The sequence below is a fragment of the Astyanax mexicanus genome, chromosome 5 (genome assembly GCF_023375975.1).
Source record: "Astyanax mexicanus isolate ESR-SI-001 chromosome 5, AstMex3_surface, whole genome shotgun sequence".
NCBI classification, from domain to species: domain Eukaryota; kingdom Metazoa; phylum Chordata; class Actinopteri; order Characiformes; family Acestrorhamphidae; genus Astyanax; species Astyanax mexicanus.
In genome coordinates this window covers 16,684,954-16,701,933 of record NC_064412.1, presented here as the reverse complement: position 1 = coordinate 16,701,933, position 16,980 = coordinate 16,684,954, and the positions used below count along the sequence as shown (strand labels likewise).

The 16,980-nt window shown below is 36.2% G+C and overlaps 1 protein-coding gene across 3 annotated transcripts in view; it reads right to left on the bottom strand.

Moving 5' to 3' along the window:
• col7a1 (collagen, type VII, alpha 1) overlaps positions 1–8,335 on the bottom strand; it is an 85,347-nt gene extending 77,012 nt beyond the window's left edge. For all 3 annotated transcript variants that reach the window (XM_049479257.1, XM_049479256.1, XM_022675755.2), the window contains exon 1: positions 8,037–8,335. The gene's annotated coding sequence lies outside the window, so the exon portion shown is untranslated. The remainder of the gene's footprint in view (positions 1–8,036) is intronic.
• Between the last annotated feature and the right edge of the window lie 8,645 nt (positions 8,336–16,980).

The window sequence follows — 16,980 nt, the reverse complement described above, 5'->3', positions numbered from 1 at the left end:
CACTTGACATATAACCTTCAAAACTGACCAAATCTTCCACAAAATGCAGTTGCCTATTGCAGTTTATTCTACAATTTTCATTTACACAGAAGCAAGTGTCAGACTGCAATGATATTTGTGAATAATAGCTCTCACTGTTCACTGAGAAAAGACTTTGTAACCATTCCCACACTGATAGATGTCAATGACTTTGTTTTCTTATCTGCTTTTGAATTTCATTTTGGGGCGTAATGTGTTTGTTTTTGAGATCTTTTATCCTGCTTTTTTTTCAGACAGGATCAATTTAAGTGATTTCTTGATTCTACAGGTCTCGCATTAATCAGGCCAGTGGCTAGTCAAATTTATTTCAGCTTTCCAAAAAGTGTGCTTATTTATTTTAAGGTGGGATTTAAAAGTGCTTTTCATATTTACTCAGGTTATATTTGTTGGATATTAAAGTTTATTTGTTTTGAAAAAATGTAAGTATGGCAAAATGCAAAAATAAAAGAAATCTGTAAGGGGCAAATACTTTTTCATCATGTAAAAAGGGCCTGTTGTTTACCCACCAGTTGGTGGAGCTCCGTCTTTTCCTCTCACTCTTTCACTCTCTGTGTTACACATTCCGAGCGTCTCTCTCACCCACACCTGCACTTGTAGCACGATTTGCTAAAGGGGTGCTTCAAACACACACACACACACACACACACACACACACACACACACACACCTGGGGTCAAGTGCTTATCGCTTCTTTTTACTGTACACCCTAACTCTGACCCTGGCATGACATGACAGGCAGTGTGTGTGTGTATATGTGTGTGTGTACGTGTGTCCACGTATGCTTGTTATCAATCAAAAACCTGCTATGTTTGACAGTGTGTGAAAGGTTATTCATCAGAAAGAAAAAGTAATGAATTCCTCTGTTACTGTATAAATAGTTTTACAGATCCAGGTTCATATAATAATAAAATTATGAAATAATCAGAAACGTTATAAACGTTAGCAGGTGGGGATGCGCAACTTTGCAATAGCATTATTGTAATTAATTATGTCAAGGTGTGCTTTTCTGAGTATATTCGGGATATACAATATAAGAACCATTTTTGGTTTCACTAAGAAGCATTTTTTGAGAAGATTTGAGTGTGAACAACCTTGAAATTGGTAAAGAACACCCACAACATTAAATCTTTTAGAGGTTCTTCACACAGGTCTCTTTTTTCTGATCTGATCCAGTAGAAGCATATTTTTAATGCATTGGGTGTAATCTTTTAAAGCCTGATTGAGTTTGATTTGTAGATTAGGGGAGTGCCTTCTGACAGCCTCCAGGTGCCATTAATATACATGATTCTCAGCTGCCGCTGCAGGAAAAGAACAGTTTAAAGTCTGCAGTGTGGAACTTTATTTTACAGTGGAGCATGAAAACCTAATGCATTACCTGTGATTCTTGTGCTTTGACTTTTTAAAGCATAATGCTGTCAGTTCATATCATTTTGACAGCCAGCATTGCGATATGCTACCCTTCTACTTCTCTAGGTTTACTGCAGTACAGCCTCAGTAAAAGGGTGAAGAATCGAAGCAAAATAATTAGGGAGGAAGTTCCAAATTGTAAATTATAGGAATTGAGATATGAAAGAGAAGAGAAAGAGAAAGGCTGCCAGTAAATACAATACGTAAGAGAAACAAAATAATACAAATCAAAAGAAGCTGGAAAGAATCCAGTACAAGAAACAGTAATCAAGACTGGACTAAAGGTGTGTGTTATTCAGGTACCATTTTAAGTTCGGTATAAGTTAGCCAGAAAAGAGAAGGCAGCAGAGCAATCAATCAAGTCTATGAGGGTAAGAAACTCTTTTCAAAACTGAAATTAGAGAACAGAAAAAAACATTTTAAAAGACAAAAGAGAGGTAGTTTAAAAAGATGCTTAGGCTGGTGAGGGAAAAAAGCCAAAGAAAAATGAATTCATTAATAACTTTTTATAGGAGTTGTAAGAAACTCCATTTACTTGGCCACTTGAATATCAGGATTTTATCTGGATAAGGCCAAGCCATATAAAAAATGAAAGTGTAAAAACAACCATAACACATTTACACCAGATACAAACCCAACCAACACTTTACAAGAAGATCCAAGATGCTTTGAGACAAGTTATAGCGGTGTAAACACATTCATCTCTCCATGGCACATTTGACAATTGAAACTCATCCTAGTACTACTAATAATAATAAAAATACACCAGTAATAATTGCTTCACAACTTGTTGTGAATGATAATACTGCTACTTTACCCTCCTGACTTGCTGACAGGTCCACCCTTCAGTTTTCCACTCTTACACCTTAATAATAAATCTGGTTGTATTTTTTTTTGTACATAAAATTCATTATTTCTATGAAAATGTCCACAATGTTTTTCTAAATAAAACTAAGTTAATAAATTATGGACATGCTTTAAATGTGTAAAATAAAACATTGCAGATTTATTTTCACTTTAAAATATATGATTTGAAAAATCAACAAAATCTTGCACCCTGACCAGACAATTTTGTCCAGCTTCTGGCAGAATTCTGTTTGGATATTTGACCACACTTCTTTGCAGAATTGGTGAAGGTCAATTAAAATGGCACAGACCAGACTAAGAACAGTTTTCATATTTGTGGTTAGAACTTTGGGAAAGCTAAAATCCAAGTCTGCATTCCCAAATACTAGCCTGCTTTTTTATTCCACAACCACCTTTGATGTGTGTTTGAGGTCATTGTCCTGCCAGAACACCCAATTGTTTCCAAAAGCTTCACCCGTCTGGAAGATGGTTTAAGGTTATGTTAAAGAATTATGAGGTGGTCATATTTCTTAATAGTTCCATTCACTTTGTGCAATGTACCCAAGCCCAGCCCACTGGCAACAAAAACAACCCCTGAACATAATGCTCCCTTTAATTTTTACAGAAAAATGGAGAATGCAGTCAAAACAAAAGAAACTGTGCTGATGTAAATGCCTCACATAATTTAAAGCTTTTTTCAAATAAATAGTTGTTAAATGGTTGTAAGATCCATCTTCTTGCTCCATAAGATTGACATGTTTAATGTTCTGTCTAAAAGATCCAGGCTTCCAAGAAAGAGAAAAAAGATCTCAGCCAACTTCCTTAACTTCTTTACACAAATATGGATATTAAACACAAGGCTTTGGTGAAAAGTCAAATGGGGTCAAAAAGAGAGCAAGACAAAAAAGAGACACAGGAAACAGGATCTTTCGAACTCTGTTATCAATCAATTAAAGAATAAAAAAAACTGTTGTTCACTGAATGTCAGAAGAATTGAGGATGTGGTGAGGACAATGTGAGGAGAAAGGGTCAAAAATACACTTACATTTGGAGAGGCCGGTTGTTACAGAACCTGCATTATTTAGACTGCATTTACTGTCTGCATGTTTTGTGTGAATTCAGGACGAAATCATAACAAAGCTCATTGCTGTAGAGGTTTCTTGACATCAGTGAGTTAATTTACATGCATTCAAAAATCTATTGCACTTTGGTGCATCTGGGTTATCAGATAATGGTAAAAATCCAGGTTTAAACGAGTCATGCAATAATCACAGTTGAGTTTCCCAGAAGGTTCTTAGCAATAAGATAAATCTCAGATGGTCGAGCAAGATTCACAATAAGCACTCTCTCTCCATGCTAAAATCCTCTGGGAAAGTGGGACCATTTTTATTTCGTTACCAGTCAATAATCTGAGTAAAATGTAATGTAAATTTCAGACTATTTGCTGCAGCTTTTTTATAAATATGAGCCCACTTTACCAGCAAACACTGATTTGTTTAAGGTAGATACTAAACACTTCCCCTTTTGAAGCAAAGGTTTACAAAAAGACACAACCGGAAGTTTGAAGATTATGCAACATGATACTGTAAAAACGTAATTCAAAGTGATTTTGGTGCATTTCTGATGCACCAAAATCAAAGTAATGAACAGCTGCCTGTTAGTTACTAAACTGGTGAAAATTGAGCATTTAACTTAAGAATTATCACCTTTCTGTGCATATTGTACAGTCCTACTCAGTGCTGTAACTTTTTTCAAGAACCTTTCATTCAAAACACTGAGCCACAGCACAATAACTGTATACTGCAAATCTATGACCAAAATCAACAATAGCTGGATTTTCTTTTAAAAATTCCTATAAAGTATAGAAGAACTACAGACTTTGTTTACATGAGAGCTGGAAATCTCTCTTAGTATACTGACTACTAAGTACCTCAAACACAAAAAGAGAGGGAAAAAGGAACACTGAGAAACATGTTTAGGTATAAAAATGGGACACCAGAAGCCACAACAAAGTTTCAGCTGCCCTCAAAAAGCCAACAATCCAAGGCAAAACAGTCTATTAAAAACAGAAAGACTCGGAACAGATAATTCATTACAGACAGTGAGGAGAGGGCATTTCCTTCCTTGTTGAATCGGATCTACACTACATGCTTTAGATGAAAGAATGAGGGGGTGAGCGAATAACTACACAGAAGAGCTCTTTACAAAAGACACAAAAAAATGTGCTGAGAACCAACATGACTGCACGGCCAACACATTCTGATCAGGAAGCTGAGGAGTCAGAGAGACTGACACTCAGATGTTCTCTGTTACTCACATACAGTTAACACAGATGTGAAGCAGGCCAATAAAGATCATCAGTGGCTACATTATAGTAGGAACAGGGTAGTGAATAGAGACTCAGTAAGGAGGTTTTTCAAAGGAGAATTTACATAAGTATGCCTAAAGCTATGATGAGAAAATGTATGCTAGACGTGGATAGCCTTAGGGAGCAGAAATACCAATGTTGTTAATTACCAAAACTCATTTGAACATTGCATTTGGGTCACTACTTGAATTAAATATATTTTTTATTTCATTTAAGTTAAATATCACAAGTGAGTTGTTGAAAAGTTGGTAAGCCAGAAATCCTTGGAATTAACCTAAGCTTCTTTTTTAACTGCATGTTTCTGAGACTTTTCTAGCTCGTACCTGAGCTTCTCCTAGCAGTAGCCTTCCTAATTTAAAATAAACAGTACTAAACACTGACTGCAACATAAGTTGTAAATTGTGCACTGCCCTCTGGTGGAAGACAGATTTCGGTTTTCTAATATAAAGATTTTATGCTGACAATGCTTATTATACAATAGGAGCACTTACAAGCTAATTGTGCAAACACAAATATAACTATTTCTTCAAAGCCCTTCCTATATCTATATTGCTAAATACAATCAAATTCCTACAGTAGTTTAAATAATTAACAAATCATCTGCCCTCCTAAATACATTTTGAAAAGAAAATAACATTTTAAATCCTCACAGCAAGGATCTAACATCCAGCATAAAGCCTAGGAGAAGAGGACGAACAAAAAAAGCAAAAAAAGGACAAAAGTGCATTTAAAACCCTTGATTTCAGAAGGAATTTTTTAACTGTTTTACAAGATCACTGTTTTGCGCCACAACTATTTTTTCTGGGCCAAAGAAATCTGTAATTAGAGTTTTGTATTTTTACACATAAAATATCAAAAAGTTAACAGGAAATGTAAAATATCTGTATCAGCAGAGACCTAATACATGAATATGCACATTCACAAACACAAATTCCAAAAAAAACTGTGCTTTCTGCCATGCATGCTCAGCAGGCCTCCAGTGCCACAGAGTCACCTGTGCCCTGCCTATCAGAGTGTAAGATATCCAAAGTGACGAATCACAAAGTTCAGCTCAGGTCATGATCCCGCCCCCTCCCCAGACTACACAGAAGAACAGCCCACACACTGAGTGTCCCCAAATAAAGCTACATAAAGTCCTCAGTGTCAGTAAATATACAAATTATTAATTACCCACAGTGCAATTCAGCAGATTTCTATGGCTACGGTATTATTATTCTTTTATCACAGTCATTTCCTTATTCATCTTCTGCATCATATTCAGAAGATCTCTTAATTAATCCCCCTATCATTATATCTTGCAGATATCCATTCTCTTTCAACTGCACTTAATCTGGCAAGAAGCTGACATGCTAAACACAGTATGCACACCTTAAAACATTAAAACTATTAAAAGTCCTAAATTAGCAAGTCTAAGATTTTGTACCACTACAGAAAACCAAGCATTTGGTTATTCAGCCTTGATAATGAGCTCAGTATGCTGCATAAATATAAAGTCAAATCTGTTCTGTCCTGACCTGCTGTGCAGACAGATACAATCTAAAACTGAAACCTGTATAATTTGATGCTGTTAAACATTCACCAAATAGAAAAGCTACAGTCTCATCTAAATGATTACAGACCATATGCCACACAAGCAGTTCAGTGAAACACCCCTTCTTCTTCTCCTTGCTGCAAAGACCTTTACATGACACTAACTTTAACAGGGGAAGTGGAGCATCTGCGGTTCCTTTTCATGTTACAGCAAATCCCAGTGATGGGACACTCAGCGCACAGATTGTAAGTTTTCTTTGTTCTGATACACCTTAGCCTTAAAAGTATCAACACAGACAATGTGTTTAATTAGGTGAGATAAATTACAGACAACACAAGTTGAATAAATGAATGAATTGTACAGTTTAGTCTCAGGACAATTTGTGGGCATTTTCTTTAAAAAGATAAATTGACAAATGCAATTATGAGAAATGTTTTTATTTTAGAGTTTATTGTAGATTCTAAAGATATGTTACAAGGTTTTAATGAAAAAATGCCAATTCTCTTCGTTACTACTTCCAAAGATGCTAAAGGTAGACTATGTTAGGCTGCACAATGGGTCTAAGAAGTGTCTAGAAATAAACAATTAGTTTAATTAGGAGTGTTAAATTTGTGACTCTTTATTTGGATAGTCCATTATAGATGCCTCATAAATGCTCAGCTTACATTCAACTAACATTTAACCGAATATCTAAATATAAATGCAACTGAACTCTTAGTTGAGTGTAAATGGTTCTCTATAGACTCGTCAACTATGAATCAACCCTAAAACTTATCCCTGACCAAAAACCTTACCCTAAACTTTTAACCTAACTAAGAATAAAGTTTTAGTTAAAATCAGGTGTAGGGTTACATTCAACAGAGAATAATTCACTTTCACCTTAAAGTTTAGTTGCATTTAAACAATATGCAATAAACATAAGTTAAAAGTTAGTTGAATGTTTGTTGAGCATCTATGAGGCATCTATAATCGCACCATCCAAATAAAGTGATACCAGAATTAATTCTACAGTTTAGTCTAAGGAGAATATGTGGGCCTTTTTATTAAGAGTTCAATTTAGCCAAAAAAGATTGAGAAAGGTACTTTATGTGTCTGGAGGTCTGGTACATTTCTTAAGGTGCTACAGGTTGTTGACTAAATTTAGTAATTTCCAAGGGTGCCAATGGTTCTAATAATGTACACATAGACAATGTGATTAATTTGTTGTGTTAAATTAAGACTCAAAATGTAGGTATAATATATAATTCTACAGTTTAGTCTTAAGGAGAATATGTTGGACTTTTTATAAGGATTCAAGTTGAGGCAAACGTATTGAGAAAGGTAGACTTCTACTGATATTTGTGTCATTTCTAAAGGTGCTAACCTACAATAGGTAGGTAGGTTAGCTAGTTAGCTAATTACTTCCAAGAGTGCCACAGGTGGGCTACGTTAAGCTGCATAGTGGGTCAAAGAAGTATCTTTAATTAGCTGTGTTAAATTAAGGAAAACACAACATTTAAGCAATAATTCTACAGTTTAGTCTAAGTAAAATAAATAGGTTATTTTTCTTTTTTTAATGGTTAAATTGACTTCTGTGGAGGTCTGAGGACCTTTTGTCATTTTTGAAGGTGCTACAGGTTGTTAACTAGCTACTTCCGATGAAGCCACAGGTAACCATAGCTAATGCATATCAGGCTGCACAACAGAACTACAGTGATAGCTAATAACAAAAAGCTAATAACAAAAAATAACACAGGCCACAGAACAAACAGTGCTCACACAAAAAAAAAACAGTTTAAACTACTCGAATAATTCACCTGGTTTGTTGAACTCGTGTTTCCTAATGTATATTTCTGTGTAACTTACCGGTGAAGAGAGAAACTGCAGCGACAGCAGCAGGAACAGGGCTCAGCTCTCCTCACTCATAACTCCCAGCTCTCACTTTCTAAACTCTCCTTCTCTCAGAAAACCGCCGCTCCCTGTGAAAAAGCTCCAGCTCTGAAAACACGCTCATTCACTAGCTGTGCCGTTTCCAGACTTATCCAGAGCGATATTTCCGAAGCGCTGTTACTCGCTCCAGTAATAACTGAAGCTGCAGCTCTGCAGTCCAGACTTGTTGGGATGCCTGCAGCTAATCTATGCTCTGACATTCCGTTTTTTTCTCCTCTTCACTTCAGGATCACTTTTCGGTGCCTAGCGACGTAGAGCCCACCTTCAAGCGATGCAGCCAATCAGCTCGCGTGTTGGCAGATGTTTTATTCCCGCGTGCTGTCCTCGGACCAATCATACCACAGCATTGCTGTATTTATAATCACGAACACTGTGCTCCTGATTGTAAGTTTACAATATTTATAATAATTTCATATTTTTCAGGATAACTATGTTTTAGATGCACTAAACCCATAAAACCGTATTTGATTCCATTAATAACATTATTATTTTTTTTTTTTGTTACATTTTCTAACCTTTAAAAAACAAACTTTTATTGTGGTCATTTCTGCCTCTTCAGCAGCCTCTTAAGCCCAATTTATTCTTCTGTGTCGAACCTATGGTGTAGCCCACGCGTTGCTGCATCCCCTATGCCGGAGGCCACTCTGTAGTTCGATGTGCACCTCTCTAGAAGTGTAACTACATGTCGCGCAACTTGGACAGCCGCAGCTGTGATTGGTTCGCCAGGCCTCACGTTCCTGCTCGCACACTCCCGCCTTCTTGGTTTGAACTGCAGAGCCACTGATACGTGCATGCAGAAATATAAACTTGCTCCGCTGCGTAACACACTCTCGCTCAAGAAGCCTACACGTAGTACGCAGACACATCACAATATACAGATCAGTCAATCAATAATACCCCCCTGCTGACGTCCAACCATCAGCGCACCTTTTTCAAATTTGAGCTGAGGGTGGATTCTGCTCAAATCCAGGGGGTTATTCCTTTAAATACATGCTGAAGTACAATTTAATTTGCCCATATTTGCTACACAGCCCTATAGGCCTGTAGATACTTTTTTACACATTTTATATTAATTGCTTTCTTTTTGTTTATTGATACAGTTGCATAAAGCACACAACAAGTGTTGTTTTAACTTCATCAGCCCACATTTTCAGAATGCATTAGGATTTTTTTAGATGTTTTTTATTTTATTTTACCTTTCTTTGTGGTGAGAATGCAGAATAGGAATTAGAACAGTGTTTTTGGTTTGCCTTGATCTCTATTAGTCCTGTAAACTGACTTCACTTAAGTAGAGTACATTACAAACTTTTTTGGTTGGTGTGGTGCAGTGCATAACACCACCACCTGCCAGTGAGCTACCGTGTGGGAGACTGCGGTTCATGTCCAGGTCTGGGTAACTATGCTGTTTTACACCAATTAGAGTCCTTGGGAAAGCATGTAAAAGCTGTAATAATTGACTAAGGGGGTGTTACTAAATTCTGTCCATACAGGATGCTGAAATGCCTCTAGGCTCTTACTCCTTTTTGTCATTTTGAAATATAAAAATGTAATCTAATAGTAATCTCTAATTTAATTAAAACTCTTCATTTAGTGGCTTCCACTAAACTTGCTAAGACAGTAGTGGGATGGACAGGATGTGTGTGTGATAATGATGTCTGTATGTCACAGGTCAGCGACTATTAATGTCCATCTCAAGAGACCTTTGAACCTCTACACAGTTTCTTTCCTTCTCACTTTTCCCAGATGTAAAACCTTTGAATGTCATTGAATGTTCTATCAAAGAATCTGTCACGTGCCACTGGCAGTAACACTAACTCATTGCCTATCTTTAACAGTTAGAGAGGTGTTATGTTCATGAAATTTTGCCCCATGCTCAATTCTGTTAGTGTGTATTGAACAGTGAGTGTGAGATGAGTTTGCAAGTAGTTTTTTTGTTCTTATTTAAAACCTGAACAAAGCAGAAGATATGATTGTATGGCATACTGAAAAAATATTCACCATTACAGTATTAATATATTACAATGGGCTTGCTGTAGAGATATTGTGTTATATGCTGATGGACTGTTTAGTAGATACGTAACATTGTTACCAAGCTAAAATATATATTTCTGTACTAAGTTATACACATTTTAGTAAAAGATTTCAATTTCTTTTTGCCAAAAGAATAATACTTATATTTAATTTACCTTATAAAAATAATTCTAAAACCATTTCCTCCCTTGCTTTCTTTCACTCACTCACTCACACAGGCTATATACTCATTTACACCACACCCAAGCATCTGTCCACACTCATCTGGAATCCAAGCCTAGAGGGCATCCATCTCAAACTTCACGAACCTAAGGATCTTTATCACCTGCCCTCTCTTTCTCTCTCTCTCACTCTCTCTCACTGGAACCCTTTTAGGTTACAAACCATAAAAGACCATGTTTGTAAAAGAGATTTGTGTGTAAAGATCCCTTTAAGCCATTAAAGGTAAGATATAGATATACTTGATAAAAATGTTCTTAAGACATTTAGTTTTAAGACCTTTACACTCAAACACATCTATTACGATCATGCTTCTTTGTAGCACATTAATTCAATCCATACAGTGACAAAATAGCAGCTAGTAGCTGTATTTATTTTTAGGTATACTATTTTAAAATATTATATTGTAGCTTTATTACCAATCACACACACCCAAACGTGCACACACATTTACTGCCAAGATACAGTATATAGTGAAACAGGTTTCATGGCTTCCTTTACTTCTAGAATCTCTGTGTGTGTTCAAGTGTACTGTTACAATTATGAATGACGAGGGGGCTTTCCCTGCACTTCTTGTCATATCATGTAACCTTATGCGTATTTACACACATGTAAGAACTGGGCTCATTATAACACTTCAGTAGCAGCTGAAAGTCAGCTTGAATATGGAAGAGCATCACAGGCTGCATATAAAGACAAGTCACACCTAAAAGGGATGGGTCTAGCATAATTTCCAAACAATTACAATTATTTTTATGTACCATTTTAGTTTTAATGTCTTGCAAGCACTTTGGAACTTTATATAGTCATTTAACAGGAGAAAAAAAACTTGTTTGGAGAGTGTCGGAGGTCAATTTATCATAAAATTTTGACACAATGTGAAAATGTAATATTCAGATTACATTTTCTTGGATTACAGTATTAGATTTGCCCTGTAAATAGAGGTAAAATGATTAGGATATATCTGAATTGGTTTAAACATGTCTGTACAAAAATTCCAATGAGATTTGCATACAGAGTTCAGAGATCTGTTGGAGGGTAAAGTGTATGTATCTGTGATCAGAGATAAATGTGTGAGAACATTCCTGTGCTGTACTGGACTGCAGATGCTGCCGCTATAGTGTGGGAACATGTTTCACATATGTGCATACATGAATATACATCACTGCTTCTTTCTCTCTCTCTTTTCTCTTCTCTCTCTCTCTCTCTCTCTCTCACACACTCTTTGAGTTGAATATTCTTGAATGAACTCAAAAGTCTTAGCATAGTTAGCAAAACATAGCAAAAACATCCCTTACACGTGGTATAATAATCTCTATGATCATTTGATGGTTAAAGAAATCAGGAATTTCACCATAAAATAAGGCTCAAAATCCAGGCCTGCAAATGCCGTTGTTCTCAAACTAAATCAAATTAGGTTTATTGTCACATCACTGTAAACCACATATTGTTACCTGTGCATTCCTCACAGTAAATACACAAACTAAAAATATTAGGCCACTTAAATTGATGAATTTCTTTAATTTTACCAAAAAATTGAAAACCTCTGGAATATAATCAAGAGGAATGAATTATGGATGATCACAGCCATCAAACCAAGCTGAAATACTTGAATTTTTGTACCAGGAGTGGCATAAAGTTGTCCACAAGCAGTGTGTAAGACTGGTGGAGAAGAACATGCCTAGATGTGCATGAAGACGGGGTGGTTGTGTGGTGTGGTTTGTGCATTAAAATCTTTGTATGATAATTCGGATAAAATGGTGGGTGATGAACTGTGGACTGTGGTACACTGTGCAACTGGCTTTTCAGCTGATGGTCTAAAGAAGTACGCTGTTCTGGATTTTTTGCTTCTGTATCTCCTGCTGCTGGGCAGCTGTGAAAACAGACATTAGGTGGAGTCATTTATAATCATGTTGGTCTTCCTCAAACTAAAGCTGAGCGGAATCCTGGTGATGTGTTGTTTATATGTTTGTTTGTTTTTAGGGTTTGCAGTAGCAGCATTAGGTATGAATAGAACCTTGATAACTTAAATGAGTCTTTGCATGCTTAAATCTGTGATCTGATATATTGAAGCAGAGTCAGTAATGCTACAACCCCAGCAGTTTAAAAAGAGGCGGTGACTGACTTTACATGTGTCGGAAGAGGCAAGTGTTAGTCTTTCCCCCCTGCTGCCATTGTGGGTGGGATAATCAGCATAGCTAATTTGGGGAGGAAAGTGGGTTAAAAAAACAGAAGTTTTTAGTAGATAAAGAAGTTTCTGTTGAGCTATAATAAAAACAATACATTCAATCCTTTATAATGTAAATATTTCTGTCCTATTGGTTTTTGGCACCGTTTCTTTGGATAATAGGCGTGTCCCCCCAGCTTTCACTGACCATCAATGCCCACCTTGCCCACCAGAGCTACCTTGTCAATGGTATTCAGTTATTTTTTTTTTTATAATGGTAGGCTGTTAGCACAAGTTAACATTTTCTTTGTCGCAAAATGTGACAGTAAATCTTCCCTGAAAAATAGCAGTAACATGCTGGCATGTGTTGTAAATATTCTACTGTACTAGTTCAGTATGTAGTAAAATACTGTTAAAATAAATTACAGTGAATGCACTGTAAATGGCATCACTGCTACCAGTATTTTACTGTTATTTTACAGTGATTTTTTTGTACAGTGTATATTACATCATTATGGGTAAAATAATTGTTATTAAATATTAAATAATATAAAATATATATACAGTGTCTACAATTCCTTGAAGTTGAGGTAACTCAAAAAACTGTGGTAAGCCTTATTATTTACACTGACCTGACTTTAAGTAGCTAAAAATATATTATTAATGTAATAAATTACTACCGGGTAACATCTATGGGTGTCAAAAGCACAAGCATTTTTTTATTTTCTCTTATTTTTATATCTTATTTTTTATAAAATGGCATAAATGTAACTACTGTATAAAAAAATAAATTGTTGTTTAGGCCTGTTATTCTCTGTTTTTTTCCAAACATTTTTGGAAAACTGGTCCCGAAAAACAAACCTTTTTTTGTGTACGGAAGCAGAACAGCAGCAGATGTTGGTCAGAAAAGCATTAATAAATCACTGAGCAACAAAGAAAACCTTAATGTTGTGACATCAGCGCCTCTTTTTCTTCACATGTAGACTGGAAACATGTGTTCTGGGATTTAAACTGAGCTCTTTTAAAGAACTCTGAATGACAGATAAAATGTGTAACAGATTTTAAATATCAACTGAAAAGAATGCCTCCCAGAAACTTCAAAATAGAAACACTTTATCCGTCTATAAGTGTCGTCTAATAACCAACATGACCTCTATTTTCTTTCATTTGCTGTCTTTTCCTCCATCTGTGTTCACTGTTGAATTATAAGGAGGTTCAGAGGACAGCGATAAGCAAACACATTAATTTAAGGACCTTAAAATCCATAAGGATTCTTAACATCCATGTTATGTTACATTACGGACTATAATGCACACCATATACCTCTTTAAGCATTGTTAGATTATGTTACCTTATATAGTTACAGCTCTGCTGATTAATTTCTACAAAATGAATGGTATATTCCAAGATTTTCATTTGAACTGATTTATACTTTAGACACTACCTGTGTGATGTAAGAGCATGTGTGAGCCAGGTGATTTGGAAAGGAAACCGACCCTTAAAAATGATTGATAACTATGTGATAATTACTGTGTTAAGTATGAAAATTATGTCCATCTCCTACTAATGGAAATCTCTCTCTCTATCTATCTCGCGCTCACTGTCTATCTCTCATCTGTCTCTCACTCTCTCTGTCAGGTCATGCTGTCATTCGTCACTTGGACAGGTAGGAATTTGAGTAGGTGTGTCTGAAGCTCTAGGGCTTATTTTAGCCCCCTTGATTTCAATTGCTTATCTCTTTGTCCATGTCGAGTTTCCCTCTCTTGACCTGACATTCCAGCTTTTTCTGAACTACCTTACATTCCAGCTGAGAGTTCCACTGTGTGCCCACGGGACTGTGCTGAAACAGAGAGACGGACTGCGGGGACTGTCTTCTCACTCAGCACACATTCACACACACACACACACACTGATGGAAGTTTTGTTTTGAGAAGAGGTATGCTAAATACACAATATATAGGTATGCTAACTCTTAATCTCCTTCTGTCTCTCTCTTTCACACACAAACAGACACACACACACACACACACATAAATACATAAGCTGGCTGAACTCTTGTCAGAGAAAAAGCTAAATTGTACTAACAAGGGTTTAGTGGGATGTCACTCAGCAATAAGCCGTAGAAAGAGAAAAAAAATGTATCATTTAACCTTTTATCTAATTTTTCACGATTAATATAGTAAGTTAATGTTGAATTGTGCATAATAGTTTTTTAGCATGGAACACTGTAACTTGACATATTATGTAAAACTCACCTTTTGCATGCTTTTGTATGCTGTGAATCAGTTTAAAGAGTTAGGTGTCAGAAATCATATCCTTCTATGAACTGTTTGGATGGATCAGAACCACCCTTGCACCACCGTCAACCGTCAACCGCACTAGAGCCCCACCCACTAGATCAGTTAAAGATGCACCATGTCAGTCATTTTGTTGGAAAACCAGCAGGATTAGCCAGCAGACTTCGTTTGAGGGAGGGATCACACAGTTACAGACACCACATACACCACAAACACTGGACTCAGATTCAAGAGGTGTCTAGCTGTTGACTCATGGGTAAAACATGACTTTAAAGAGGGAGAAGTGCAGGATGAGAAAGAAAGAGGACAGAAAGAGTTGTGCCCTATGGTTTTCATTTAATCCTGCTGCCATTTACAATAGTCACATGCAGGAAACCTCCCGAACACACACTCATTTAATTGCTTTTATTGCGTACCAGACAAAACCACAGTCATTTCTTCAGCCCATCTCTCCTTCTCCCTCGCTCTAACTCACAGATCAACTCTGAAATGTCTGAACAAGTAGACACATATACACACATATACACACACAGGCAGACATAGGCACACAGGCTCCTGAAAACGTGTGCCCATAAAAAGCAGTCATAGGCTCTTTAAAGAGTTTTTTCACAACAGCAAAATACAAAAATAATAAGCTGACTGCATTTAGAAAATCAAGATGTGCATTTTTAAATTAGATTCATCCAGCGCAAAATTGTAAGTATTAAGGTGGTAGTAGTAGGTAAGTAAGTAGCTAAGTAACTATTACTTTGACCATGTGATTGGCTGAAAGGTGTTCTATGAGTGCCATTACCAGCCAGTAATGCACTCCAAAGCTCGCATCTACAAACAAAGCAGCAATGGAACTATTTTAACTCGCAGAGTGTTTATAACCAAACATATTGTATTTTCTCGTCCTCTTTAATATTACATCTTATAGCACTCCCTCGCATGTATTATTGCTTAAGTATACACCTTATTGGGACATAGCCTAGCTGGCTGGTTATGTTCGAACCTACAAACCTTCAACACTTTAGCCCAGTCCAAAAAACAGACAAGTTAATTATATCACATAAGCAAAAAAAACTCCTGTGTGTTTGGGAAATACAAATGTAACACTTGCCTTGTCTATTAAAAAGCATGCTTAAAGTTTTTTTAGCTTGTCTTTATTTAAATCAGACACTTTCAGTTTGGATTAGGTAATGATAGTGATTTGAAACAACATTTATAATTCGTGTTACCAAAACTCTACAAAATAACCAATGCAAATAAAGCTCTAGAAAAATAGCGTGACGTGACGTTTTATCTTGCAACAGTATGCACACTCAAATATTGGCTAAAAGCCATCTAAATTGTTTTAAAAAAGTGTAATAGCTATGTAATTATGAAATAGCATTTACAGAAATTGTGGAGGTCATGCGCTGTTCTACTGTCTGTGGCTGAATATGAAGCATTTGTTTTTGCTGCTCTGCCATCCAGACACCACAGATCTCAGAGCCATCTGCAGATGCCACTCACCTTTTTTGCACAAAAGGCCTAACCTGCTGATTACACTCATCCTACTGTTTGACCAGAAAGCCTCACGTGCTCATGTGCTAATCAGCCTTTTACAACAACATTTAGAAGATCTCAACCTTGGATGTGAATGAAGACCTTTGATAAATAATCACTGGGGGATTTAAATAAATTAAATTAACTTCTACTATTGATCTAAATTTTAAATTCACTGTTTGACTTTGGGCCTTATTCACTAACCATTCGTAAATAAAACATTCTTTCTAAGGCAGACATTCACGTTCACATCTTCTAGTTTGGTATTTGTAAAATTTATGAGGACAATAGGATCCATCATTATAAGAACAGAGCTGAGAACAGTTCTGTGGTTTAAAAACACATCCTGAATATGATGTAGGCTTTTGGTTAGGACTTACCGAAAAAAATATAGGAAAATTTGTAGAAATATATCGTTTAAGATCCTTCATTTTTTTTCCCTTTGTTTTTGGCCTGTGATGATGTTGGGTGGATTTGGGTGGTTAGGAGATAGGAGGATGAAAATCTTCATTTTTTATTATTCATTTATTGTATAACTCTTTCTTAGTGGCTGTTGTTCTAAAATGTGTTTTATCTGATGTCAACCAGAAGAGGATGTGTTCCTATGGTGGCCCTT